The sequence below is a fragment of the Cyclopterus lumpus genome, chromosome 23 (genome assembly GCF_009769545.1).
Source record: "Cyclopterus lumpus isolate fCycLum1 chromosome 23, fCycLum1.pri, whole genome shotgun sequence".
Classification (NCBI taxonomy): domain Eukaryota; kingdom Metazoa; phylum Chordata; class Actinopteri; order Perciformes; family Cyclopteridae; genus Cyclopterus; species Cyclopterus lumpus.
In genome coordinates, this window is record NC_046988.1 from 8,734,590 (window position 1) to 8,759,060 (window position 24,471).

The 24,471-nt window shown below is 44.9% G+C and overlaps 52 non-coding genes across 52 annotated transcripts; all 52 read right to left on the bottom strand.

Annotated features, from left to right (window-relative positions):
* Positions 1-14: 14 nt before the first annotated feature.
* trnae-cuc lies at positions 15-86 on the bottom strand. The gene has a single exon. It is a non-coding gene; the product is annotated as a tRNA-Glu (tRNA).
* Positions 87-269: 183 nt separating this feature from the next.
* trnae-cuc lies at positions 270-341 on the bottom strand. The gene has a single exon. It is a non-coding gene; the product is annotated as a tRNA-Glu (tRNA).
* A 445-nt stretch (positions 342-786) lies between these two features.
* On the bottom strand, positions 787-858 carry trnae-cuc. Its single transcript has one exon. It is a non-coding gene; the product is annotated as a tRNA-Glu (tRNA).
* A 190-nt stretch (positions 859-1,048) lies between these two features.
* trnae-cuc lies at positions 1,049-1,120 on the bottom strand. Its single transcript has one exon. It is a non-coding gene; the product is annotated as a tRNA-Glu (tRNA).
* A 700-nt stretch (positions 1,121-1,820) lies between these two features.
* trnak-cuu lies at positions 1,821-1,892 on the bottom strand. The gene has a single exon. It is a non-coding gene; the product is annotated as a tRNA-Lys (tRNA).
* Positions 1,893-2,337: 445 nt separating this feature from the next.
* Positions 2,338-2,409, bottom strand: trnae-cuc. Its single transcript has one exon. It is a non-coding gene; the product is annotated as a tRNA-Glu (tRNA).
* A 190-nt stretch (positions 2,410-2,599) lies between these two features.
* Positions 2,600-2,671, bottom strand: trnae-cuc. The gene has a single exon. It is a non-coding gene; the product is annotated as a tRNA-Glu (tRNA).
* Positions 2,672-3,123: 452 nt separating this feature from the next.
* Positions 3,124-3,195, bottom strand: trnae-cuc. Its single transcript has one exon. It is a non-coding gene; the product is annotated as a tRNA-Glu (tRNA).
* A 190-nt stretch (positions 3,196-3,385) lies between these two features.
* trnae-cuc lies at positions 3,386-3,457 on the bottom strand. Its single transcript has one exon. It is a non-coding gene; the product is annotated as a tRNA-Glu (tRNA).
* Positions 3,458-3,647: 190 nt separating this feature from the next.
* On the bottom strand, positions 3,648-3,719 carry trnae-cuc. Its single transcript has one exon. It is a non-coding gene; the product is annotated as a tRNA-Glu (tRNA).
* A 707-nt stretch (positions 3,720-4,426) lies between these two features.
* Positions 4,427-4,498, bottom strand: trnae-cuc. The gene has a single exon. It is a non-coding gene; the product is annotated as a tRNA-Glu (tRNA).
* A 183-nt stretch (positions 4,499-4,681) lies between these two features.
* trnae-cuc lies at positions 4,682-4,753 on the bottom strand. Its single transcript has one exon. It is a non-coding gene; the product is annotated as a tRNA-Glu (tRNA).
* Positions 4,754-5,198: 445 nt separating this feature from the next.
* trnae-cuc lies at positions 5,199-5,270 on the bottom strand. Its single transcript has one exon. It is a non-coding gene; the product is annotated as a tRNA-Glu (tRNA).
* A 190-nt stretch (positions 5,271-5,460) lies between these two features.
* Positions 5,461-5,532, bottom strand: trnae-cuc. Its single transcript has one exon. It is a non-coding gene; the product is annotated as a tRNA-Glu (tRNA).
* Positions 5,533-5,984: 452 nt separating this feature from the next.
* On the bottom strand, positions 5,985-6,056 carry trnae-cuc. The gene has a single exon. It is a non-coding gene; the product is annotated as a tRNA-Glu (tRNA).
* A 190-nt stretch (positions 6,057-6,246) lies between these two features.
* On the bottom strand, positions 6,247-6,318 carry trnae-cuc. Its single transcript has one exon. It is a non-coding gene; the product is annotated as a tRNA-Glu (tRNA).
* A 190-nt stretch (positions 6,319-6,508) lies between these two features.
* On the bottom strand, positions 6,509-6,580 carry trnae-cuc. The gene has a single exon. It is a non-coding gene; the product is annotated as a tRNA-Glu (tRNA).
* A 183-nt stretch (positions 6,581-6,763) lies between these two features.
* trnae-cuc lies at positions 6,764-6,835 on the bottom strand. Its single transcript has one exon. It is a non-coding gene; the product is annotated as a tRNA-Glu (tRNA).
* Positions 6,836-7,280: 445 nt separating this feature from the next.
* On the bottom strand, positions 7,281-7,352 carry trnae-cuc. The gene has a single exon. It is a non-coding gene; the product is annotated as a tRNA-Glu (tRNA).
* A 190-nt stretch (positions 7,353-7,542) lies between these two features.
* trnae-cuc lies at positions 7,543-7,614 on the bottom strand. The gene has a single exon. It is a non-coding gene; the product is annotated as a tRNA-Glu (tRNA).
* A 445-nt stretch (positions 7,615-8,059) lies between these two features.
* Positions 8,060-8,131, bottom strand: trnae-cuc. The gene has a single exon. It is a non-coding gene; the product is annotated as a tRNA-Glu (tRNA).
* Positions 8,132-8,321: 190 nt separating this feature from the next.
* Positions 8,322-8,393, bottom strand: trnae-cuc. The gene has a single exon. It is a non-coding gene; the product is annotated as a tRNA-Glu (tRNA).
* Positions 8,394-9,100: 707 nt separating this feature from the next.
* On the bottom strand, positions 9,101-9,172 carry trnae-cuc. Its single transcript has one exon. It is a non-coding gene; the product is annotated as a tRNA-Glu (tRNA).
* Positions 9,173-9,355: 183 nt separating this feature from the next.
* Positions 9,356-9,427, bottom strand: trnae-cuc. Its single transcript has one exon. It is a non-coding gene; the product is annotated as a tRNA-Glu (tRNA).
* Positions 9,428-9,872: 445 nt separating this feature from the next.
* Positions 9,873-9,944, bottom strand: trnae-cuc. Its single transcript has one exon. It is a non-coding gene; the product is annotated as a tRNA-Glu (tRNA).
* Positions 9,945-10,134: 190 nt separating this feature from the next.
* On the bottom strand, positions 10,135-10,206 carry trnae-cuc. The gene has a single exon. It is a non-coding gene; the product is annotated as a tRNA-Glu (tRNA).
* A 190-nt stretch (positions 10,207-10,396) lies between these two features.
* Positions 10,397-10,468, bottom strand: trnae-cuc. The gene has a single exon. It is a non-coding gene; the product is annotated as a tRNA-Glu (tRNA).
* A 190-nt stretch (positions 10,469-10,658) lies between these two features.
* Positions 10,659-10,730, bottom strand: trnae-cuc. Its single transcript has one exon. It is a non-coding gene; the product is annotated as a tRNA-Glu (tRNA).
* A 700-nt stretch (positions 10,731-11,430) lies between these two features.
* Positions 11,431-11,502, bottom strand: trnae-cuc. Its single transcript has one exon. It is a non-coding gene; the product is annotated as a tRNA-Glu (tRNA).
* Positions 11,503-11,692: 190 nt separating this feature from the next.
* trnae-cuc lies at positions 11,693-11,764 on the bottom strand. Its single transcript has one exon. It is a non-coding gene; the product is annotated as a tRNA-Glu (tRNA).
* Positions 11,765-12,471: 707 nt separating this feature from the next.
* Positions 12,472-12,543, bottom strand: trnae-cuc. The gene has a single exon. It is a non-coding gene; the product is annotated as a tRNA-Glu (tRNA).
* A 183-nt stretch (positions 12,544-12,726) lies between these two features.
* trnae-cuc lies at positions 12,727-12,798 on the bottom strand. Its single transcript has one exon. It is a non-coding gene; the product is annotated as a tRNA-Glu (tRNA).
* A 445-nt stretch (positions 12,799-13,243) lies between these two features.
* trnae-cuc lies at positions 13,244-13,315 on the bottom strand. The gene has a single exon. It is a non-coding gene; the product is annotated as a tRNA-Glu (tRNA).
* Positions 13,316-13,505: 190 nt separating this feature from the next.
* Positions 13,506-13,577, bottom strand: trnae-cuc. The gene has a single exon. It is a non-coding gene; the product is annotated as a tRNA-Glu (tRNA).
* Positions 13,578-13,767: 190 nt separating this feature from the next.
* Positions 13,768-13,839, bottom strand: trnae-cuc. Its single transcript has one exon. It is a non-coding gene; the product is annotated as a tRNA-Glu (tRNA).
* Positions 13,840-14,029: 190 nt separating this feature from the next.
* On the bottom strand, positions 14,030-14,101 carry trnae-cuc. The gene has a single exon. It is a non-coding gene; the product is annotated as a tRNA-Glu (tRNA).
* Positions 14,102-14,539: 438 nt separating this feature from the next.
* Positions 14,540-14,611, bottom strand: trnae-cuc. Its single transcript has one exon. It is a non-coding gene; the product is annotated as a tRNA-Glu (tRNA).
* A 445-nt stretch (positions 14,612-15,056) lies between these two features.
* trnae-cuc lies at positions 15,057-15,128 on the bottom strand. Its single transcript has one exon. It is a non-coding gene; the product is annotated as a tRNA-Glu (tRNA).
* Positions 15,129-15,318: 190 nt separating this feature from the next.
* trnae-cuc lies at positions 15,319-15,390 on the bottom strand. Its single transcript has one exon. It is a non-coding gene; the product is annotated as a tRNA-Glu (tRNA).
* A 700-nt stretch (positions 15,391-16,090) lies between these two features.
* trnae-cuc lies at positions 16,091-16,162 on the bottom strand. Its single transcript has one exon. It is a non-coding gene; the product is annotated as a tRNA-Glu (tRNA).
* Positions 16,163-16,606: 444 nt separating this feature from the next.
* Positions 16,607-16,678, bottom strand: trnae-cuc. The gene has a single exon. It is a non-coding gene; the product is annotated as a tRNA-Glu (tRNA).
* A 700-nt stretch (positions 16,679-17,378) lies between these two features.
* Positions 17,379-17,450, bottom strand: trnae-cuc. Its single transcript has one exon. It is a non-coding gene; the product is annotated as a tRNA-Glu (tRNA).
* A 190-nt stretch (positions 17,451-17,640) lies between these two features.
* trnae-cuc lies at positions 17,641-17,712 on the bottom strand. Its single transcript has one exon. It is a non-coding gene; the product is annotated as a tRNA-Glu (tRNA).
* Positions 17,713-18,157: 445 nt separating this feature from the next.
* Positions 18,158-18,229, bottom strand: trnae-cuc. The gene has a single exon. It is a non-coding gene; the product is annotated as a tRNA-Glu (tRNA).
* Positions 18,230-18,419: 190 nt separating this feature from the next.
* trnae-cuc lies at positions 18,420-18,491 on the bottom strand. The gene has a single exon. It is a non-coding gene; the product is annotated as a tRNA-Glu (tRNA).
* Positions 18,492-19,183: 692 nt separating this feature from the next.
* Positions 19,184-19,255, bottom strand: trnae-cuc. Its single transcript has one exon. It is a non-coding gene; the product is annotated as a tRNA-Glu (tRNA).
* A 962-nt stretch (positions 19,256-20,217) lies between these two features.
* On the bottom strand, positions 20,218-20,289 carry trnae-cuc. Its single transcript has one exon. It is a non-coding gene; the product is annotated as a tRNA-Glu (tRNA).
* Positions 20,290-20,479: 190 nt separating this feature from the next.
* Positions 20,480-20,551, bottom strand: trnae-cuc. The gene has a single exon. It is a non-coding gene; the product is annotated as a tRNA-Glu (tRNA).
* Positions 20,552-21,243: 692 nt separating this feature from the next.
* trnae-cuc lies at positions 21,244-21,315 on the bottom strand. Its single transcript has one exon. It is a non-coding gene; the product is annotated as a tRNA-Glu (tRNA).
* Positions 21,316-22,015: 700 nt separating this feature from the next.
* trnae-cuc lies at positions 22,016-22,087 on the bottom strand. The gene has a single exon. It is a non-coding gene; the product is annotated as a tRNA-Glu (tRNA).
* A 190-nt stretch (positions 22,088-22,277) lies between these two features.
* On the bottom strand, positions 22,278-22,349 carry trnae-cuc. The gene has a single exon. It is a non-coding gene; the product is annotated as a tRNA-Glu (tRNA).
* A 452-nt stretch (positions 22,350-22,801) lies between these two features.
* On the bottom strand, positions 22,802-22,873 carry trnae-cuc. Its single transcript has one exon. It is a non-coding gene; the product is annotated as a tRNA-Glu (tRNA).
* Positions 22,874-24,471: the final 1,598 nt, after the last annotated feature.

The window sequence follows — 24,471 nt, forward strand, 5'->3', positions numbered from 1 at the left end:
CTTTCAAATAAGCATTCCCTGACCGGGAATCGAACCCGGGCCGCGGCGGTGAGAGCGCCGAATCCTAACCACTAGACCATCAGGGACACGCAAACACCAAAAGGAACGATGTGAATAGGCGTCAATAAACCATCACAGTGTCCTAAAATTGTATTGTACTGTCAATATCAAGCGGTCATGTTGCCGTATGATATCAGCATGAATCAATGAATTACCACAATGTCCCAAAGCTTGAAATGAGGTAACATCACATAACTTTCAAATAAGAATTCCCTGACCGGGAATCGAACCCGGGCCGCGGCGGTGAGAGCGCCGAATCCTAACCACTAGACCATCAGGGACACGCAAACACCAAAAGGAACGATGTGAATAGGCGTCAATAAACCATCACAGTGTCCTAAAATTGTATTGTACTGTCAATAGTCAATATCAAGCGGTCATGTTGCCGTATGACATCAGCGTGAATCAATGAATTACCACAATGTCCCAAAGTTTGAAATGAGGTAACATCACATAACTTTCAAATAAGCATTCCCTGACCGGGAATCGAACCCTGGCCGCGGCGGTGAGAGCGCCGAATCCTAACCACTAGACCATCAGGGACACGCAAACACCAAAAGGAACGATGTGAATAGGCGTCAATAAACCATCACAGTGTCCTAAAATTGTATTGTACTGTCAATATCAAGCGGTCATGTTGCCGTATGATATCAGCATGAATCAATGAATTACCACAATGTCCCAAAGCTTGAAATGAGGTAACATCACATAACTTTCAAATAAGAATTCCCTGACCGGGAATCGAACCCGGGCCGCGGCGGTGAGAGCGCCGAATCCTAACCACTAGACCATCAGGGACACGCAAACACCAAAAGGAACGATGTGAATAGGCGTCAATAAACCATCACAGTGTCCTAAAATTGTATTGTACTGTCAATAGTCAATATCAAGCGGTCATGTTGCCGTATGACATCAGCGTGAATCAATGAATTACAACAATGTCCCAAAGCTTGAAATGAGGTAACATCACATAACTTTCAAATAAGCATTCCCTGACCGGGAATCGAACCCGGGCCGCGGCGGTGAGAGCGCCGAATCCTAACCACTAGACCATCAGGGACACGCAAACACCAAAAGGAACGATGTGAATAGGCGTCAATAAACCATCACAGTGTCCTAAAATTGTATTGTACTGTCAATATCAAGCGGTCATGTTGCCGTATGATATCAGCGTGAATCAATGAATTACCACAATGTCCCAAAGCTTGAAATGAGGTAACATCACATAACTTTCAAATAAGCATTCCCTGACCGGGAATCGAACACGGGCCGCGGCGGTGAGAGCGCCGAATCCTAACCACTAGACCATCAGGGACACGCAAACACCAAAAGGAACGATGTGAATAGGCGTCAATAAACCATCACAGTGTCCTAAAATTGTATTGTACTGTCAATAGTCAATATCAAGCGGTCATGTTGCCGTATGACATTAGCGTGAATCAATGAATTACCACAATGTCCCAAAGCTTGAAATGAGGTAACATCACATAACTTTCAAATAAGCATTCCCTGACCGGGAATCGAACCCGGGCCGCGGCGGTGAGAGCGCCAAATCCTAATCACTAGACCATCAGGGACACGCAAACACCAAAAGGAACGATGTGAATAGGCGTCAATAAACCATCACAGTGTCCTAAAATTGTATTGTACTGTCAATATCAAGCGGTCATGTTGCCGTATGATATCAGCATGAATCAATGAATTACCACAATGTCCCAAAGCTTGAAATGAGGTAACATCACATAACTTTCAAATAAGAATTCCCTGACCGGGAATCGAACCCGGGCCGCAGCGGTAAGAGCGCCGAATCCTAACCACTAGACCATCAGGGACACGCAAACACCAAAAGGAACGATGTGAATAGGCGTCAATAAACCATCACAGTGTCCTAAAATTGTATTGTACTGTCAATAGTCAATATCAAGCGGTCATGTTGCCGTATGACATCAGCGTGAATCAATGAATTACCACAATGTCCCAAAGCTTGAAATGAGGTAACATCACATAACTTTCAAATAAGCATTCCCTGACCGGGAATCGAACCCGGGCCGTGGCGGTGAGAGCACCGAATCCTAACCACTAGACCATCAGGGACACGCAAACACCAAAAGGAACGATGTGAATAGGCGTCAATAAACCATCACAGTGTCCTTAAATTGTATTGTACTGTCAATATCAAGCGGTCATGTTGCCGTATGATATCAGCGTGAATCAATGAATTACCACAATGTCCCAAAGCTTGAAATGAGGTAACATCACATAACTTTCAAATAAGAATTCCCTGACCGGGAATCGAACCCGGGCCGCGGCGGTGAGAGCGCCGAATCCTAACCACTAGACCATCAGGGACACGCAAACACCAAAAGGAACGATGTGAATAGGCGTCAATAAACCATCACAGTGTCCTAAAATTGTATTGTACTGTCAATAGTCAATATCAAGCGGTCATGTTGCCGTATGATATCAGCGTGAATCAATGAATTACCACAATGTCCCAAAGCTTGAAATGAGGTAACATCACATAACTTTCAAATAAGAATTCCCTGACCGGGAATCGAACCCGGGCCGCGGCGGTGAGAGCGCCGAATCCTAACCACTAGACCATCAGGGACACGCAAACACCAAAAGGAACGATGTGAATAGGCGTCAATAAACCATCACAGTGTCCTAAAATTGTATTGTTCTGTCAATAGTCAATATCAAGCGGTCATGTTGCAGTATGATATCAGCGTGAATCAATGAATTACCACAATGTCCCAAAGCTTGAAATGAGGTAACATCACATAACTTTCAAATAAGAATTCCCTGACCGGGAATCGAACCCGGGCCGCGGCAGTGAGAGCGCCGAATCCTAACCACTAGACCATCAGGGACACGCAAACACCAAAAGGAACGATGTGAATAGGCGTCAATAAACCATCACAGTGTCCTAAAATTGTATTGTACTGTCAATAGTCAATATCAAGCGGTCATGTTGCCGTATGATATCAGCGTGAATCAATGAATTACCACAATGTCCCAAAGCTTGAAATGAGGTAACATCACATAACTTTCAAATAAGAATTCCCTGACCGGGAATCGAACCCGGGCCGCGGCGGTGAGAGCGCCGAATCCTAACCACTAGACCATCAGGGACACGCAAACACCAAAAGGAACGATGTGAATAGGCGTCAATAAACCATCACAGTGTCCTAAAATTGTATTGTACTGTCAATAGTCAATATCAAGCGGTCATGTTGCCGTATGATATCAGCGTGAATCAATGAATTACCACAATGTCCCAAAGCTTGAAATGAGGTAACATCACATAACTTTCAAATAAGAATTCCCTGACCGGGAATCGAACCCGGGCCGCGGCGGTGAGAGCGCCGAATCCTAACCACTAGACCATCAGGGACACGCAAACACCAAAAGGAACGATGTGAATAGGCGTCAATAAACCATCACAGTGTCCTAAAATTGTATTGTACTGTCAATAGTCAATATCAAGCGGTCATGTTGCCGTATGACATCAGCGTGAATCAATGAATTACCACAATGTCCCAAAGCTTGAAATGAGGTAACATCACATAACTTTCAAATAAGCATTCCCTGACCGGGAATCGAACCCGGGCCGCGGCGGTGAGAGCGCCGAATCCTAACCACTAGACCATCAGGGACACGCAAACACCAAAAGGAACGATGTGAATAGGCGTCAATAAACCATCACAGTGTCCTAAAATTGTATTGTACTGTCAATATCAAGCGGTCATGTTGCCGTATGATATCAGCGTGAATCAATGAATTACCACAATGTCCCAAAGCTTGAAATGAGGTAACATCACATAACTTTCAAATAAGCATTCCCTGACCGGGAATCGAACACGGGCCGCGGCGGTGAGAGCGCCGAATCCTAACCACTAGACCATCAGGGACACGCAAACACCAAAAGGAACGATGTGAATAGGCGTCAATAAACCATCACAGTGTCCTAAAATTGTATTGTACTGTCAATAGTCAATATCAAGCGGTCATGTTGCCGTATGATATCAGCGTGAATCAATGAATTACCACAATGTCCCAAAGCTTGAAATGAGGTAACATCACATAACTTTCAAATAAGAATTCCCTGACCGGGAATCGAACCCAGGCCGCGGCGGTGAGAGCGCCGAATCCTAACCACTAGACCATCAGGGACACGCAAACACCAAAAGGAACGATGTGAATAGGCGTCAATAAACCATCACAGTGTCCTAAAATTGTATTGTACTGTCAATAGTCAATATCAAGCGGTCATGTTGCCGTATGACATCAGCGTGAATCAATGAATTACCACAATGTCCCAAAGCTTGAAATGAGGTAACATCACATAACTTTCAAATAAGCATTCCCTGACCGGGAATCGAACCCGGGCCGCGGCGGTGAGAGCGCCGAATCCTAACCACTAGACCATCAGGGACACGCAAACACCAAAAGGAACGATGTGAATAGGCGTCAATAAACCATCACAGTGTCCTAAAATTGTATTGTACTGTCAATATCAAGCGGTCATGTTGCCGTATGATATCAGCATGAATCAATGAATTACCACAATGTCCCAAAGCTTGAAATGAGGTAACATCACATAACTTTCAAATAAGAATTCCCTGACCGGGAATCGAACCCGGGCCGCGGCGGTGAGAGCGCCGAATCCTAACCACTAGACCATCAGGGACACGCAAACACCAAAAGGAACGATGTGAATAGGCGTCAATAAACCATCACAGTGTCCTAAAATTGTATTGTACTGTCAATAGTCAATATCAAGCGGTCATGTTGCCGTATGACATCAGCGTGAATCAATGAATTACCACAATGTCCCAAAGCTTGAAATGAGGTAACATCACATAACTTTCAAATAAGCATTCCCTGACCGGGAATCGAACCCGGGCCGTGGCGGTGAGAGCACCGAATCCTAACCACTAGACCATCAGGGACACGCAAACACCAAAAGGAACGATGTGAATAGGCGTCAATAAACCATCACAGTGTCCTTAAATTGTATTGTACTGTCAATATCAAGCGGTCATGTTGCCGTATGATATCAGCGTGAATCAATGAATTACCACAATGTCCCAAAGCTTGAAATGAGGTAACATCACATAACTTTCAAATAAGAATTCCCTGACCGGGAATCGAACCCGGGCCGCGGCGGTGAGAGCGCCGAATCCTAACCACTAGACCATCAGGGACACGCAAACACCAAAAGGAACGATGTGAATAGGCGTCAATAAACCATCACAGTGTCCTAAAATTGTATTGTACTGTCAATAGTCAATATCAAGCGGTCATGTTGCCGTATGATATCAGCGTGAATCAATGAATTACCACAATGTCCCAAAGCTTGAAATGAGGTAACATCACATAACTTTCAAATAAGAATTCCCTGACCGGGAATCGAACCCGGGCCGCGGCGGTGAGAGCGCCGAATCCTAACCACTAGACCATCAGGGACACGCAAACACCAAAAGGAACGATGTGAATAGGCGTCAATAAACCATCACAGTGTCCTAAAATTGTATTGTACTGTCAATAGTCAATATCAAGCGGTCATGTTGCAGTATGATATCAGCGTGAATCAATGAATTACCACAATGTCCCAAAGCTTGAAATGAGGTAACATCACATAACTTTCAAATAAGAATTCCCTGACCGGGAATCGAACCCGGGCCGCGGCAGTGAGAGCGCCGAATCCTAACCACTAGACCATCAGGGACACGCAAACACCAAAAGGAACGATGTGAATAGGCGTCAATAAACCATCACAGTGTCCTAAAATTGTATTGTACTGTCAATAGTCAATATCAAGCGGTCATGTTGCCGTATGACATCAGCGTGAATCAATGAATTACCACAATGTCCCAAAGCTTGAAATGAGGTAACATCACATAACTTTCAAATAAGCATTCCCTGACCGGGAATCGAACCCGGGCCGCGGCGGTGAGAGCGCCGAATCCTAACCACTAGACCATCAGGGACACGCAAACACCAAAAGGAACGATGTGAATAGGCGTCAATAAACCATCACAGTGTCCTAAAATTGTATTGTACTGTCAATAGTCAATATCAAGCGGTCATGTTGCCGTATGACATCAGCGTGAATCAATGAATTACCACAATGTCCCAAAGCTTGAAATGAGGTAACATCACATAACTTTCAAATAAGAATTCCCTGACCGGGAATCGAACCCGGGCCGCGGCGGTGAGAGCGCCGAATCCTAACCACTAGACCATCAGGGACACGCAAACACCAAAAGGAACGATGTGAATAGGCGTCAATAAACCATCACAGTGTCCTAAAATTGTATTGTACTGTCAATAGTCAATATCAAGCGGTCATGTTGCCGTATGACATCAGCGTGAATCAATGAATTACCACAATGTCCCAAAGCTTGAAATGAGTTAACATCACATAACTTTCAAATAAGCATTCCCTGACCGGGAATCGAACCCGGGCCGCGGCGGTGAGAGCGCCGAATCCTAACCACTAGACCATCAGGGACACGCAAACACCAAAAGGAACGATGTGAATAGGCGTCAATAAACCATCACAGTGTCCTAAAATTGTATTGTACTGTCAATATCAAGCGGTCATGTTGCCGTATGATATCAGCATGAATCAATGAATTACCACAATGTCCCAAAGCTTGAAATGAGGTAACATCACATAACTTTCAAATAAGAATTCCCTGACCGGGAATCGAACCCGGGCCGCGGCGGTGAGAGCGCCGAATCCTAACCACTAGACCATCAGGGACACGCAAACACCAAAAGGAACGATGTGAATAGGCGTCAATAAACCATCACAGTGTCCTAAAATTGTATTGTACTGTCAATAGTCAATATCAAGCGGTCATGTTGCCGTATGACATCAGCGTGAATCAATGAATTACCACAATGTCCCAAAGTTTGAAATGAGGTAACATCACATAACTTTCAAATAAGCATTCCCTGACCGGGAATCGAACCCTGGCCGCGGCGGTGAGAGCGCCGAATCCTAACCACTAGACCATCAGGGACACGCAAACACCAAAAGGAACGATGTGAATAGGCGTCAATAAACCATCACAGTGTCCTAAAATTGTATTGTACTGTCAATATCAAGCGGTCATGTTGCCGTATGATATCAGCATGAATCAATGAATTACCACAATGTCCCAAAGCTTGAAATGAGGTAACATCACATAACTTTCAAATAAGAATTCCCTGACCGGGAATCGAACCCGGGCCGCGGCGGTGAGAGCGCCGAATCCTAACCACTAGACCATCAGGGACACGCAAACACCAAAAGGAACGATGTGAATAGGCGTCAATAAACCATCACAGTGTCCTAAAATTGTATTGTACTGTCAATAGTCAATATCAAGCGGTCATGTTGCCGTATGACATCAGCGTGAATCAATGAATTACAACAATGTCCCAAAGCTTGAAATGAGGTAACATCACATAACTTTCAAATAAGCATTCCCTGACCGGGAATCGAACCCGGGCCGCGGCGGTGAGAGCGCCGAATCCTAACCACTAGACCATCAGGGACACGCAAACACCAAAAGGAACGATGTGAATAGGCGTCAATAAACCATCACAGTGTCCTAAAATTGTATTGTACTGTCAATATCAAGCGGTCATGTTGCCGTATGATATCAGCGTGAATCAATGAATTACCACAATGTCCCAAAGCTTGAAATGAGGTAACATCACATAACTTTCAAATAAGCATTCCCTGACCGGGAATCGAACACGGGCCGCGGCGGTGAGAGCGCCGAATCCTAACCACTAGACCATCAGGGACACGCAAACACCAAAAGGAACGATGTGAATAGGCGTCAATAAACCATCACAGTGTCCTAAAATTGTATTGTACTGTCAATAGTCAATATCAAGCGGTCATGTTGCCGTATGACATTAGCGTGAATCAATGAATTACCACAATGTCCCAAAGCTTGAAATGAGGTAACATCACATAACTTTCAAATAAGCATTCCCTGACCGGGAATCGAACCCGGGCCGCGGCGGTGAGAGCGCCGAATCCTAACCACTAGACCATCAGGGACACGCAAACACCAAAAGGAACGATGTGAATAGGCGTCAATAAACCATCACAGTGTCCTAAAATTGTATTGTACTGTCAATAGTCAATATCAAGCGGTCATGTTGCCGTATGACATCAGCGTGAATCAATGAATTACCACAATGTCCCAAAGCTTGAAATGAGGTAACATCACATAACTTTCAAATAAGCATTCCCTGACCGGGAATCGAACCCGGGCCGCGGCGGTGAGAGCGCCGAATCCTAACCACTAGACCATCAGGGACACGCAAACACCAAAAGGAACGATGTGAATAGGCGTCAATAAACCATCACAGTGTCCTAAAATTGTATTGTACTGTCAATATCAAGCGGTCATGTTGCCGTATGATATCAGCGTGAATCAATGAATTACCACAATGTCCCAAAGCTTGAAATGAGGTAACATCACATAACTTTCAAATAAGCATTCCCTGACCGGGAATCGAACACGGGCCGCGGCGGTGAGAGCGCCGAATCCTAACCACTAGACCATCAGGGACACGCAAACACCAAAAGGAACGATGTGAATAGGCGTCAATAAACCATCACAGTGTCCTAAAATTGTATTGTACTGTCAATAGTCAATATCAAGCGGTCATGTTGCCGTATGATATCAGCGTGAATCAATGAATTACCACAATGTCCCAAAGCTTGAAATGAGGTAACATCACATAACTTTCAAATAAGAATTCCCTGACCGGGAATCGAACCCAGGCCGCGGCGGTGAGAGCGCCGAATCCTAACCACTAGACCATCAGGGACACGCAAACACCAAAAGGAACGATGTGAATAGGCGTCAATAAACCATCACAGTGTCCTAAAATTGTATTGTACTGTCAATAGTCAATATCAAGCGGTCATGTTGCCGTATGACATCAGCGTGAATCAATGAATTACCACAATGTCCCAAAGCTTGAAATGAGGTAACATCACATAACTTTCAAATAAGCATTCCCTGACCGGGAATCGAACCCGGGCCGCGGCGGTGAGAGCGCCGAATCCTAACCACTAGACCATCAGGGACACGCAAACACCAAAAGGAACGATGTGAATAGGCGTCAATAAACCATCACAGTGTCCTAAAATTGTATTGTACTGTCAATATCAAGCGGTCATGTTGCCGTATGATATCAGCATGAATCAATGAATTACCACAATGTCCCAAAGCTTGAAATGAGGTAACATCACATAACTTTCAAATAAGAATTCCCTGACCGGGAATCGAACCCGGGCCGCGGCGGTGAGAGCGCCGAATCCTAACCACTAGACCATCAGGGACACGCAAACACCAAAAGGAACGATGTGAATAGGCGTCAATAAACCATCACAGTGTCCTAAAATTGTATTGTACTGTCAATAGTCAATATCAAGCGGTCATGTTGCCGTATGACATCAGCGTGAATCAATGAATTACCACAATGTCCCAAAGCTTGAAATGAGGTAACATCACATAACTTTCAAATAAGCATTCCCTGACCGGGAATCGAACCCGGGCCGTGGCGGTGAGAGCACCGAATCCTAACCACTAGACCATCAGGGACACGCAAACACCAAAAGGAACGATGTGAATAGGCGTCAATAAACCATCACAGTGTCCTAAAATTGTATTGTACTGTCAATATCAAGCGGTCATGTTGCCGTATGATATCAGCGTGAATCAATGAATTACCACAATGTCCCAAAGCTTGAAATGAGGTAACATCACATAACTTTCAAATAAGAATTCCCTGACCGGGAATCGAACCCGGGCCGCGGCGGTGAGAGCGCCGAATCCTAACCACTAGACCATCAGGGACACGCAAACACCAAAAGGAACGATGTGAATAGGCGTCAATAAACCATCACAGTGTCCTAAAATTGTATTGTACTGTCAATAGTCAATATCAAGCGGTCATGTTGCCGTATGATATCAGCGTGAATCAATGAATTACCACAATGTCCCAAAGCTTGAAATGAGGTAACATCACATAACTTTCAAATAAGAATTCCCTGACCGGGAATCGAACCCGGGCCGCGGCGGTGAGAGCGCCGAATCCTAACCACTAGACCATCAGGGACACGCAAACACCAAAAGGAACGATGTGAATAGGCGTCAATAAACCATCACAGTGTCCTAAAATTGTATTGTACTGTCAATAGTCAATATCAAGCGGTCATGTTGCCGTATGATATCAGCGTGAATCAATGAATTACCACAATGTCCCAAAGCTTGAAATGAGGTAACATCACATAACTTTCAAATAAGAATTCCCTGACCGGGAATCGAACCCGGGCCGCGGCGGTGAGAGCGCCGAATCCTAACCACTAGACCATCAGGGACACGCAAACACCAAAAGGAACGATGTGAATAGGCGTCAATAAACCATCACAGTGTCCTAAAATTGTATTGTACTGTCAATAGTCAATATCAAGCGGTCATGTTGCCGTATGACATTAGCGTGAATCAATGAATTACCACAATGTCCCAAAGCTTGAAATGAGGTAACATCACATAACTTTCAAATAAGCATTCCCTGACCGGGAATCGAACCCGGGCCGCGGCGGTGAGAGCGCCGAATCCTAACCACTAGACCATCAGGGACACGCAAACACCAAAAGGAACGATGTGAATAGGCGTCAATAAACCATCACAGTGTCCTAAAATTGTATTGTACTGTCAATATCAAGCGGTCATGTTGCCGTATGACATCAGCGTGAATCAATGAATTACCACAATGTCCCAAAGCTTGAAATGAGGTAACATCACATAACTTTCAAATAAGCATTCCCTGACCGGGAATCGAACCCGGGCCGTGGCGGTGAGAGCACCGAATCCTAACCACTAGACCATCAGGGACACGCAAACACCAAAAGGAACGATGTGAATAGGCGTCAATAAACCATCACAGTGTCCTAAAATTGTATTGTACTGTCAATATCAAGCGGTCATGTTGCCGTATGATATCAGCGTGAATCAATGAATTACCACAATGTCCCAAAGCTTGAAATGAGGTAACATCACATAACTTTCAAATAAGCATTCCCTGACCGGGAATCGAACACGGGCCGCGGCGGTGAGAGCGCCGAATCCTAACCACTAGACCATCAGGGACACGCAAACACCAAAAGGAACGATGTGAATAGGCGTCAATAAACCATCACAGTGTCCTAAAATTGTATTGTACTGTCAATAGTCAATATCAAGCGGTCATGTTGCCGTATGACATTAGCGTGAATCAATGAATTACCACAATGTCCCAAAGCTTGAAATGAGGTAACATCACATAACTTTCAAATAAGCATTCCCTGACCGGGAATCGAACCCGGGCCGCGGCGGTGAGAGCGCCGAATCCTAACCACTAGACCATCAGGGACACGCAAACACCAAAAGGAACGATGTGAATAGGCGTCAATAAACCATCACAGTGTCCTAAAATTGTATTGTACTGTCAATAGTCAATATCAAGCGGTCATGTTGCCGTATGACATCAGCGTGAATCAATGAATTACCACAATGTCCCAAAGCTTGAAATGAGGTAACATCACATAACTTTCAAATAAGCATTCCCTGACCGGGAATCGAACCCGGGCCGCGGCGGTGAGAGCGCCGAATCCTAACCACTAGACCATCAGGGACACGCAAACACCAAAAGGAACGATGTGAATAGGCGTCAATAAACCATCACAGTGTCCTAAAATTGTATTGTACTGTCAATATCAAGCGGTCATGTTGCCGTATGATATCAGCGTGAATCAATGAATTACCACAATGTCCCAAAGCTTGAAATGAGGTAACATCACATAACTTTCAAATAAGCATTCCCTGACCGGGAATCGAACACGGGCCGCGGCGGTGAGAGCGCCGAATCCTAACCACTAGACCATCAGGGACACGCAAACACCAAAAGGAACGATGTGAATAGGCGTCAATAAACCATCACAGTGTCCTAAAATTGTATTGTACTGTCAATAGTCAATATCAAGCGGTCATGTTGCCGTATGATATCAGCGTGAATCAATGAATTACCACAATGTCCCAAAGCTTGAAATGAGGTAACATCACATAACTTTCAAATAAGAATTCCCTGACCGGGAATCGAACCCAGGCCGCGGCGGTGAGAGCGCCGAATCCTAACCACTAGACCATCAGGGACACGCAAACACCAAAAGGAACGATGTGAATAGGCGTCAATAAACCATCACAGTGTCCTAAAATTGTATTGTACTGTCAATAGTCAATATCAAGCGGTCATGTTGCCGTATGACATCAGCGTGAATCAATGAATTAACACAATGTCCCAAAGCTTGAAATGAGTTAACATCACATAACTTTCAAATAAGCATTCCCTGACCGGGAATCGAACCCGGGCCGCGGCGGTGAGAGCGCCGAATCCTAACCACTAGACCATCAGGGACACGCAAACACCAAAAGGAACGATGTGAATAGGCGTCAATAAACCATCACAGTGTCCTAAAATTGTATTGTACTGTCAATATCAAGCGGTCATGTTGCCGTATGATATCAGCATGAATCAATGAATTACCACAATGTCCCAAAGCTTGAAATGAGGTAACATCACATAACTTTCAAATAAGAATTCCCTGACCGGGAATCGAACCCGGGCCGCGGCGGTGAGAGCGCCGAATCCTAACCACTAGACCATCAGGGACACGCAAACACCAAAAGGAACGATGTGAATAGGCGTCAATAAACCATCACAGTGTCCTAAAATTGTATTGTACTGTCAATAGTCAATATCAAGCGGTCATGTTGCCGTATGACATCAGCGTGAATCAATGAATTAACACAATGTCCCAAAGCTTGAAATGAGTTAACATCACATAACTTTCAAATAAGCATTCCCTGACCGGGAATCGAACCCGGGCCGTGGCGGTGAGAGCACCGAATCCTAACCACTAGACCATCAGGGACACGCAAACACCAAAAGGAACGATGTGAATAGGCGTCAATAAACCATCACAGTGTCCTAAAATTGTATTGTACTGTCAATATCAAGCGGTCATGTTGCCGTATGATATCAGCGTGAATCAATGAATTACCACAATGTCCCAAAGCTTGAAATGAGGTAACATCACATAACTTTCAAATAAGAATTCCCTGACCGGGAATCGAACCCGGGCCGCGGCGGTGAGAGCGCCGAATCCTAACCACTAGACCATCAGGGACACGCAAACACCAAAAGGAACGATGTGAATAGGCGTCAATAAACCATCACAGTGTCCTAAAATTGTATTGTACTGTCAATAGTCAATATCAAGCGGTCATGTTGCCGTATGATATCAGCGTGAATCAATGAATTACCACAATGTCCCAAAGCTTGAAATGAGGTAACATCACATAACTTTCAAATAAGAATTCCCTGACCGGGAATCGAACCCGGGCCGCGGCGGTGAGAGCGCCGAATCCTAACCACTAGACCATCAGGGACACGCAAACACCAAAAGGAACGATGTGAATAGGCGTCAATAAACCATCACAGTGTCCTAAAATTGTATTGTACTGTCAATAGTCAATATCAAGCGGTCATGTTGCCGTATGATATCAGCGTGAATCAATGAATTACCACAATGTCCCAAAGCTTGAAATGAGGTAACATCACATAACTTTCAAATAAGAATTCCCTGACCGGGAATCGAACCCGGGCCGCGGCGGTGAGAGCGCCGAATCCTAACCACTAGACCATCAGGGACACGCAAACACCAAAAGGAACGATGTGAATAGGCGTCAATAAACCATCACAGTGTCCTAAAATTGTATTGTACTGTCAATAGTCAATATCAAGCGGTCATGTTGCCGTATGACATCAGCGTGAATCAATGAATTACCACAATGTCCCAAAGCTTGAAATGAGGTAACATCACATAACTTTCAAATAAGCATTCCCTGACCGGGAATCGAACCCGGGCCGCGGCGGTGAGAGCGCCGAATCCTAACCACTAGACCATCAGGGACACGCAAACACCAAAAGGAACGATGTGAATAGGCGTCAATAAACCATCACAGTGTCCTAAAATTGTATTGTACTGTCAATATCAAGCGGTCATGTTGCCGTATGACATCAGCGTGAATCAATGAATTACCACAATGTCCCAAAGCTTGAAATGAGGTAACATCACATAACTTTCAAATAAGCATTCCCTGACCGGGAATCGAACCCGGGCCGTGGCGGTGAGAGCACCGAATCCTAACCACTAGACCATCAGGGACACGCAAACACCAAAAGGAACGATGTGAATAGGCGTCAATAAACCATCACAGTGTCCTAAAATTGTATTGTACTGTCAATATCAAGCGGTCATGTTGCCGTATGATATCAGCGTGAATCAATGAATTACCACAATGTCCCAAAGCTTGAAATGAGGTAACATCACATAACTTTCAAATAAGAATTCCCTGACCGGGAATCGAACCCGGGCCGCGGCGGTGAGAGCGCCGAATCCTAACCACTAGACCATCAGGGACACGCAAACACCAAAAGGAACGATGTGAATAGGCGTCAATAAACCATCACAGTGTCCTAAAATTGTATTGTACTGTCAATAGTCAATATCAAGCGGTCATGTTGCCGTATGACATCAGCGTGAATCAATGAATTACCACAATGTCCCAAAGCTTGAAATGAGGTAACATCACATAACTTTCAAATAAGCATTCCCTGACCGGGAATCGAACCAGGGCCGCGGCGGTGAGAGCGCCGAATCCTAACCACTAGACCATCAGGGACACGCAAACACCAAAAGGAACGATGTGAATAGGCGTCAATAAACCATCACAGTGTCCTAAAATTGTATTGTACTGTCAATATCAAGCGGTCATGTTGCCGTATGACATCAGCGTGAATCAATGAATTACCACAATGTCCCAAAGCTTGAAATGAGGTAACATCACATAACTTTCAAATAAGCATTCCCTGACCGGGAATCGAACCCGGGCCGCGGCGGTGAGAGCGCCGAATCCTAACCACTAGACCATCAGGGACACGCAAACACCAAAAGGAACGATGTGAATAGGCGTCAATAAACCATCACAGTGTCCTAAAATTGTATTGTACTGTCAATAGTCAATATCAAGTGGTCATGTTGCCGTATGACATTAGCGTGAATCAATGAATTACCACAATGTCCCAAAGCTTGAAATGAGGTAACATCACATAACTTTCAAATAAGCATTCCCTGACCGGGAATCGAACCCGGGCCGCGGCGGTGAGAGCGCCGAATCCTAACCACTAGACCATCAGGGACACGCAAACACCAAAAGGAACGATGTGAATAGGCGTCAATAAACCATCACAGTGTCCTAAAATTGTATTGTACTGTCAATATCAAGCGGTCATGTTGCCGTATGATATCAGCGTGAATCAATGAATTACCACAATGTCCCAAAGCTTGAAATGAGGTAACATCACATAACTTTCAAATAAGCATTCCTTGACCGGGAATCAAACCCGGGCCGCGGCGGTGAGAGCGCCGAATCCTAACCACTAGACCATCAGGGACACGCAAACACCAAAAGGAACGATGTGAATAGGCGTCAATAAACCATCACAGTGTCCTAAAATTGTATTGTACTGTCAATATCAAGCGGTCATGTTGCCGTATGACATCAGCGTGAATCAATGAATTACCACAATGTCCCAAAGCTTGAAATGAGGTAACATCACATAACTTTCAAATAAGCATTCCTTGACCGGGAATCGAACCCAGGCCGCGGCGGTGAGAGCGCCGAATCCTAACCACTAGACCATCAGGGACACGCAAACACCAAAAGGAACGATGTGAATAGGCGTCAATGAACCATCACAGTGTCCTAAAATTTTATTGTACTGTCAATAGTCAATATCAAGCGGTCATGTTGCCGTATGACATTAGCGTGAATCAATGAATTACCACAATGTCCCAAAGCTTGAAATGAGGTAACATCACATAACTTTCAAATAAGCATTCCCTGACCGGGAATCGAACCCGGGCCGCGGCGGTGAGAGCGCCGAATCCTAACCACTAGACCATCAGGGACACGCAAACACCAAAAGGAACGATGTGAATAGGCGTCAATGAACCATCACAGTGTCCTAAAATTTTATTGTACTGTCAATAGTCAATATCAAGCGGTCATGTTGCCGTATGACATTAGCGTGAATCAATGAATTACCACAATGTCCCAAAGCTTGAAATGAGGTAACATCACATAACTTTCAAATAAGCATTCCTTGACCGGGAATCGAACCCGGGCCGCGGCAGTGAGAGTGCCGAATCCTAACCACTAGACTATCAGGGACACGCAAACACCAAAAGGAACGATGTGAATAGGCGTCATAAACCATCACAGTGTCCTAAAATTGTATTGTACTGTCAATATCAAGCGGTCATGTTGCCGTATGACATCAGCATGAATCAATGAATTACCACAATGTCCCAAAGCTTGAAATGAGGTAACATCACATAACTTTCAAATAAGCATTCCCTGACCGGGAATCGAACCCGGGCCGCGGCGGTGAGAGCGCCGAATCCTAACCACTAGACCATCAGGGACACGCAAACAACAAAAGGAACGATGTGAATAGGCGTCAATAAACCATCACAGTGTCCTAAAATTGTATTGTACTGTCAATAGTCAATATCAAGCGGTCATGTTGCCGTATGACATTAGCGTGAATCAATGAATTACCACAATGTCCCAAAGCTTGAAATGAGGTAACATCACATAACTTTCAAATAAGCATTCCCTGACCGGGAATCGAACCCGGGCCGCGGCGGTGAGAGCGCCGAATCCTAACCACTAGACTATCAGGGACACGCAAATACCAAAAGGAACGATGTGAATAGGCGTCAATAAACCATCACAGTGTCCTAAAATTGTATTGTACTGTCAATATCAAGCGGTCATGTTGCCGTATGATATCAGCGTGAATCAATGAATTACCACAATGTCCCAAAGCTTGAAATGAGGTAACATCACATAACTTTCAAATAAGCATTCCTTGACCGGGAATCAAACCCGGGCCGCGGCGGTGAGAGCGCCGAATCCTAACCACTAGACCATCAGGGACACGCAAACACCAAAAGGAACGATGTGAATAGGCGTCAATAAACCATCACAGTGTCCTAAAATTGTATTGTACTGTCAATATCAAGCGGTCATGTTGCCGTATGACATCAGCGTGAATCAATGAATTACCACAATGTCCCAAAGCTTGAAATGAGGTAACATCACATAACTTTCAAATAAGCATTCCCTGACCGGGAATCGAACCCGGGCCGCGGCGGTGAGAGCGCCGAATCCTAACCACTAGACCATCAGGGACACGCAAACACCAAAAGGAACGATGTGAATAGGCGTCAATGAACCATCACAGTGTCCTAAAATTTTATTGTACTGTCAATAGTCAATATCAAGCGGTCATGTTGCCGTATGACATTAGCGTGAATCAATGAATTACCACAATGTCCCAAAGCTTGAAATGAGGTAACATCACATAACTTTCAAATAAGCATTCCCTGACCGGGAATCGAACCCGGGCCGCGGCGGTGAGAGCGCCGAATCCTAACCACTAGACCATCAGGGACACGCAAACACCAAAAGGAACGATGTGAATAGGCGTCAATGAACCATCACAGTGTCCTAAAATTTTATTGTACTGTCAATAGTCAATATCAAGCGGTCATGTTGCCGTATGACATCAGCGTGAATCAATGAATAACCACAATGTCCCAAAGCTTGAAATTAGGTAACATCACATAACTTTCAAATAAGCATTCCCTGACCGGGAATCGAAACCGGGCCGCGGCAGTGAGAGCGCCGAATCCTAACCACTAGACCATCAGGGACACGCAAACACCAAAAGGAACGATGTGAATAGGCGTCAATAAACCATCACAGTGTCCTAAAATTGTATTGTACTGTCAATATCAAGCGGTCATGTTGCCGTATGACATCAGCGTGAATCAATGAATAACCACAATGTCCCAAAGCTTGAAATTAGGTAACATCACATAACTTTCAAATAAGCATTCCCTGACCGGGAATCGAACCCGGGCCGCGGCGGTGAGAGCGCCGAATCCTAACCACTAGACCATCAGGGACACGCAAACACCAAAAGGAACGATGTGAATAGGCGTCAATAAACCATCACAGTGTCCTAAAATTGTATTGTACTGTCAATAGTCAATATCAAGCGGTCATGTTGCCGTATGACATTAGCGTGAATCAATGAATTACCACAATGTCCCAAAGCTTGAAATTAGGTAACATCACATAACTTTCAAATAAGCATTCCCTGACCGGGAATCGAACCCGGGCCGCGGCGGTGAGAGCGCCGAATCCTAACCACTAGACCATCAGGGACACGCAAACACCAAAAGGAACGATGTGAATAGGCGTCAATAAACCATCACAGTGTCCTAAAATTGTATTGTACTGTCAATATCAAGCGGTCATGTTGCCGTATGATATCAGCGTGAATCAATGAATTACCACAATGTCCCAAAGCTTGAAATTAGGTAACATCACATAACTTTCAAATAAGCATTCCCTGACCGGGAATCGAAACCGGGCCGCGGCAGTGAGAGCGCCGAATCCTAACCACTAGACCATCAGGGACACGCAAACACCAAAAGGAACGATGTGAATAGGCGTCAATAAACCATCACAGTGTCCTAAAATTGTATTGTACTGTCAATATCAAGCGGTCATGTTGCCGTATGACATCAGCGTGAATCAATGAATTACCACAATGTCCCAAAGCTTGAAATTAGGTAACATCACATAACTTTGAAATAAGCATTCCCTGACCGGGAATCGAACCCGGGCCGCGGCGGTGAGAGCGCCGAATCCTAACCACTAGACTATCAGGGACACGCAAACACCAAAAGGAACGATGTGAATAGGCGTCATAAACCATCACAGTGTCCTAAAATTGTATTGTACTGTCAATATCAAGCGGTCATGTTGCCGTATGACATCAGCGTGAATCAATGAATTACCACAATGTCCCAAAGCTTGAAATGAGGTAACATCACATAACTTTCAAATAAGCATTCCCTGACCGGGAATCGAACCCGGGCCGCGGCGGTGAGAGCGCCGAATCCTAACCACTAGACCATCAGGGACACGCAAACAACAAAAGGAACGATGTGAATAGGCGTCAATAAACCATCACAGTGTCCTAAAATTGTATTGTACTGTCAATAGTCAATATCAAGCGGTCATGTTGCCGTATGACATTAGCGTGAATCAATGAATTACCACAATGTCCCAAAGCTTGAAATGAGGTAACATCACATAACTTTCAAATAAGCATTCCCTGACCGGGAATCGAACCCGGGCCGCGGCGGTGAGAGCGCCGAATCCTAACCACTAGACTATCAGGGACACGCAAAAACCAAAAGGAACGATGTGAATAGGCGTCAATAAACCATCACAGTGTCCTAAAATTGTATTGTACTGTCAATATCAAGCGGTCATGTTGCCGTATGATATCAGCGTGAATCAATGAATTACCACAATGTCCCAAAGCTTGAAATGAGGTAACATCACATAACTTTCAAATAAGCATTCCTTGACCGGGAATCAAACCCGGGCCGCGGCGGTGAGAGCGCCGAATCCTAACCACTAGACCATCAGGGACACGCAAACACCAAAAGGAACGATGTGAATAGGCGTCAATGAACCATCACAGTGTCCTAAAATTTTATTGTACTGTCAATAGTCAATATCAAGCGGTCATGTTGCCGTATGACATTAGCGTGAATCAATGAATTACCACAATGTCCCAAAGCTTGAAATTAGGTAACATCACATAACTTTCAAATAAGCATTCCCTGACCGGGAATCGAAACCGGGCCGCGGCAGTGAGAGCGCCGAATCCTAACCACTAGACCATCAGGGACACGCAAACACCAAAAGGAACGATGTGAATAGGCGTCAATAAACCATCACAGTGTCCTAAAATTGTATTGTACTGTCAATATCAAGCGGTCATGTTGCCGTATGACATCAGCGTGAATCAATGAATAACCACAATGTCCCAAAGCTTGAAATTAGGTAACATCACATAACTTTCAAATAAGCATTCCCTGACCGGGAATCGAACCCGGGCCGCGGCGGTGAGAGCGCCGAATCCTAACCACTAGACCATCAGGGACACGCAAACACCAAAAGGAACGATGTGAATAGGCGTCAATAAACCATCACAGTGTCCTAAAATTGTATTGTACTGTCAATAGTCAATATCAAGCGGTCATGTTGCCGTATGACATTAGCGTGAATCAATGAATTACCACAATGTCCCAAAGCTTGAAATGAGGTAACATCACATAACTTTCAAATAAGCATTCCCTGACCGGGAATCGAACCCGGGCCGCGGCGGTGAGAGCGCCGAATCCTAACCACTAGACCATCAGGGACACGCAAACACCAAAAGGAACGATGTGAATAGGCGTCAATAAACCATCACAGTGTCCTAAAATTGTATTGTACTGTCAATATCAAGCGGTCATGTTGCCGTATGATATCAGCGTGAATCAATGAATTACCACAATGTCCCAAAGCTTGAAATTAGGTAACATCACATAACTTTCAAATAAGCATTCCCTGACCGGGAATCGAAACCGGGCCGCGGCAGTGAGAGCGCCGAATCCTAACCACTAGACCATCAGGGACACGCAAACACCAAAAGGAACGATGTGAATAGGCGTCAATAAACCATCACAGTGTCCTAAAATTGTATTGTACTGTCAATATCAAGCGGTCATGTTGCCGTATGACATCAGCGTGAATCAATGAATTACCACAATGTCCCAAAGCTTGAAATTAGGTAACATCACATAACTTTGAAATAAGCATTCCCTGACCGGGAATCGAACCCGGGCCGCGGCGGTGAGAGCGCCGAATCCTAACCACTAGACTATCAGGGACACGCAAACACCAAAAGGAACGATGTGAATAGGCGTCATAAACCATCACAGTGTCCTAAAATTGTATTGTACTGTCAATATCAAGCGGTCATGTTGCCGTATGACATCAGCGTGAATCAATGAATTACCACAATGTCCCAAAGCTTGAAATGAGGTAACATCACATAACTTTCAAATAAGCATTCCCTGACCGGGAATCGAACCCGGGCCGCGGCGGTGAGAGCGCCGAATCCTAACCACTAGACCATCAGGGACACGCAAACAACAAAAGGAACGATGTGAATAGGCGTCAATAAACCATCACAGTGTCCTAAAATTGTATTGTACTGTCAATAGTCAATATCAAGCGGTCATGTTGCCGTATGACATTAGCGTGAATCAATGAATTACCACAATGTCCCAAAGCTTGAAATGAGGTAACATCACATAACTTTCAAATAAGCATTCCCTGACCGGGAATCGAACCCGGGCCGCGGCGGTGAGAGCGCCGAATCCTAACCACTAGACTATCAGGGACACGCAAATACCAAAAGGAACGATGTGAATAGGCGTCAATAAACCATCACAGTGTCCTAAAATTGTATTGTACTGTCAATATCAAGCGGTCATGTTGCCGTATGATATCAGCGTGAATCAATGAATTACCACAATGTCCCAAAGCTTGAAATGAGGTAACATCACATAACTTTCAAATAAGCATTCCTTGACCGGGAATCAAACCCGGGCCGCGGCGGTGAGAGCGCCGAATCCTAACCACTAGACCATCAGGGACACGCAAACACCAAAAGGAACGATGTGAATAGGCGTCAATAAACCATCACAGTGTCCTAAAATTGTATTGTACTGTCAATATCAAGCGGTCATGTTGCCGTATGACATCAGCGTGAATCAATGAATTACCACAATGTCCCAAAGCTTGAAATGAGGTAACATCACATAACTTTCAAATAAGCATTCCCTGACCGGGAATCGAACCCGGGCCGCGGCGGTGAGAGCGCCGAATCCTAACCACTAGACCATCAGGGACACGCAAACACCAAAAGGAACGATGTGAATAGGCGTCAATGAACCATCACAGTGTCCTAAAATTTTATTGTACTGTCAATAGTCAATATCAAGCGGTCATGTTGCCGTATGACATTAGCGTGAATCAATGAATTACCACAATGTCCCAAAGCTTGAAATGAGGTAACATCACATAACTTTCAAATAAGCATTCCCTGACCGGGAATCGAACCCGGGCCGCGGCGGTGAGAGCGCCGAATCCTAACCACTAGACCATCAGGGACACGCAAACACCAAAAGGAACGATGTGAATAGGCGTCAATGAACCATCACAGTGTCCTAAAATTTTATTGTACTGTCAATAGTCAATATCAAGCGGTCATGTTGCCGTATGACATTAGCGTGAATCAATGAATTACCACAATGTCCCAAAGCTTGAAATTAGGTAACATCACATAACTTTCAAATAAGCATTCCCTGACCGGGAATCGAAACCGGGCCGCGGCAGTGAGAGCGCCGAATCCTAACCACTAGACCATCAGGGACACGCAAACACCAAAAGGAACGATGTGAATAGGCGTCAATAAACCATCACAGTGTCCTAAAATTGTATTGTACTGTCAATAGTCAATATCAAGCGGTCATGTTGCCGTATGACATCAGCGTGAATCAATGAATAACCACAATGTCCCAAAGCTTGAAATTAGGTAACATCACATAACTTTCAAATAAGCATTCCCTGACCGGGAATCGAACCCGGGCCTCGGCGGTGAGAGCGCCGAATCCTAACCACTAGACCATCAGGGACACGCAAACACCAAAAGGAACGATGTGAATAGGCGTCAATAAACCATCACAGTGTCCTAAAATTGTATTGTACTGTCAATAGTCAATATCAAGTGGTCATGTTGCCGTATGACATTAGCGTGAATCAATGAATTACCACAATGTCCCAAAGCTTGAAATTAGGTAACATCACATAACTTTCAAATAAGCATTCCCTGACCGGGAATCGAACCCGGGCCGCGGCGGTGAGAGCGCCGAATCCTAACCACTAGACCATCAGGGACACGCAAACACCAAAAGGAACGATGTGAATAGGCGTCATAAACCATCACAGTGTCCTAAAATTGTATTGTACTGTCAATATCAAGCGGTCATGTTGCCGTATGACATCAGCGTGAATCAATGAATTACCACAATGTCCCAAAGCTTGAAATGAGGTAACATCACATAACTTTCAAATAAGCATTCCCTGACCGGGAATCGAACCCGGGCCGCGGCGGTGAGAGCGCCGAATCCTAACCACTAGACCATCAGGGACACGCAAACACCAAAAGGAACGATGTGAATAGGCGTCAATGAACCATCACAGTGTCCTAAAATTTTATTGTACTGTCAATAGTCAATATCAAGCGGTCATGTTGCCGTATGACATTAGCGTGAATCAATGAATTACCACAATGTCCCAAAGCTTGAAATTAGGTAACATCACATAACTTTCAAATAAGCATTCCCTGACCGGGAATCGAAACCGGGCCGCGGCAGTGAGAGCGCCGAATCCTAACCACTAGACCATCAGGGACACGCAAACACCAAAAGGAACGATGTGAATAGGCGTCAATAAACCATCACAGTGTCCTAAAATTGTATTGTACTGTCAATATCAAGCGGTCATGTTGCCGTATGACATCAGCGTGAATCAATGAATAACCACAATGTCCCAAAGCTTGAAATTAGGTAACATCACATAACTTTCAAATAAGCATTCCCTGACCGGGAATCGAACCCGGGCCGCGGCGGTGAGAGCGCCGAATCCTAACCACTAGACCATCAGGGACACGCAAACACCAAAAGGAACGATGTGAATAGGCGTCAATAAACCATCACAGTGTCCTAAAATTGTATTGTACTGTCAATAGTCAATATCAAGTGGTCATGTTGCCGTATGACATTAGCGTGAATCAATGAATTACCACAATGTCCCAAAGCTTGAAATTAGGTAACATCACATAACTTTCAAATAAGCATTCCCTGACCGGGAATCGAACCCGGGCCGCGGCGGTGAGAGCGCCGAATCCTAACCACTAGACCATCAGGGACACGCAAACACCAAAAGGAACGATGTGAATAGGCGTCATAAACCATCACAGTGTCCTAAAATTGTATTGTACTGTCAATATCAAGCGGTCATGTTGCCGTATGACATCAGCGTGAATCAATGAATTACCACAATGTCCCAAAGCTTGAAATGAGGTAACATCACATAACTTTCAAATAAGCATTCCCTGACCGGGAATCGAACCCGGGCCGCGGCGGTGAGAGCGCCGAATCCTAACCACTAGACCATCAGGGACACGCAAACACCAAAAGGAACGATGTGAATAGGCGTCAATAAACCATCA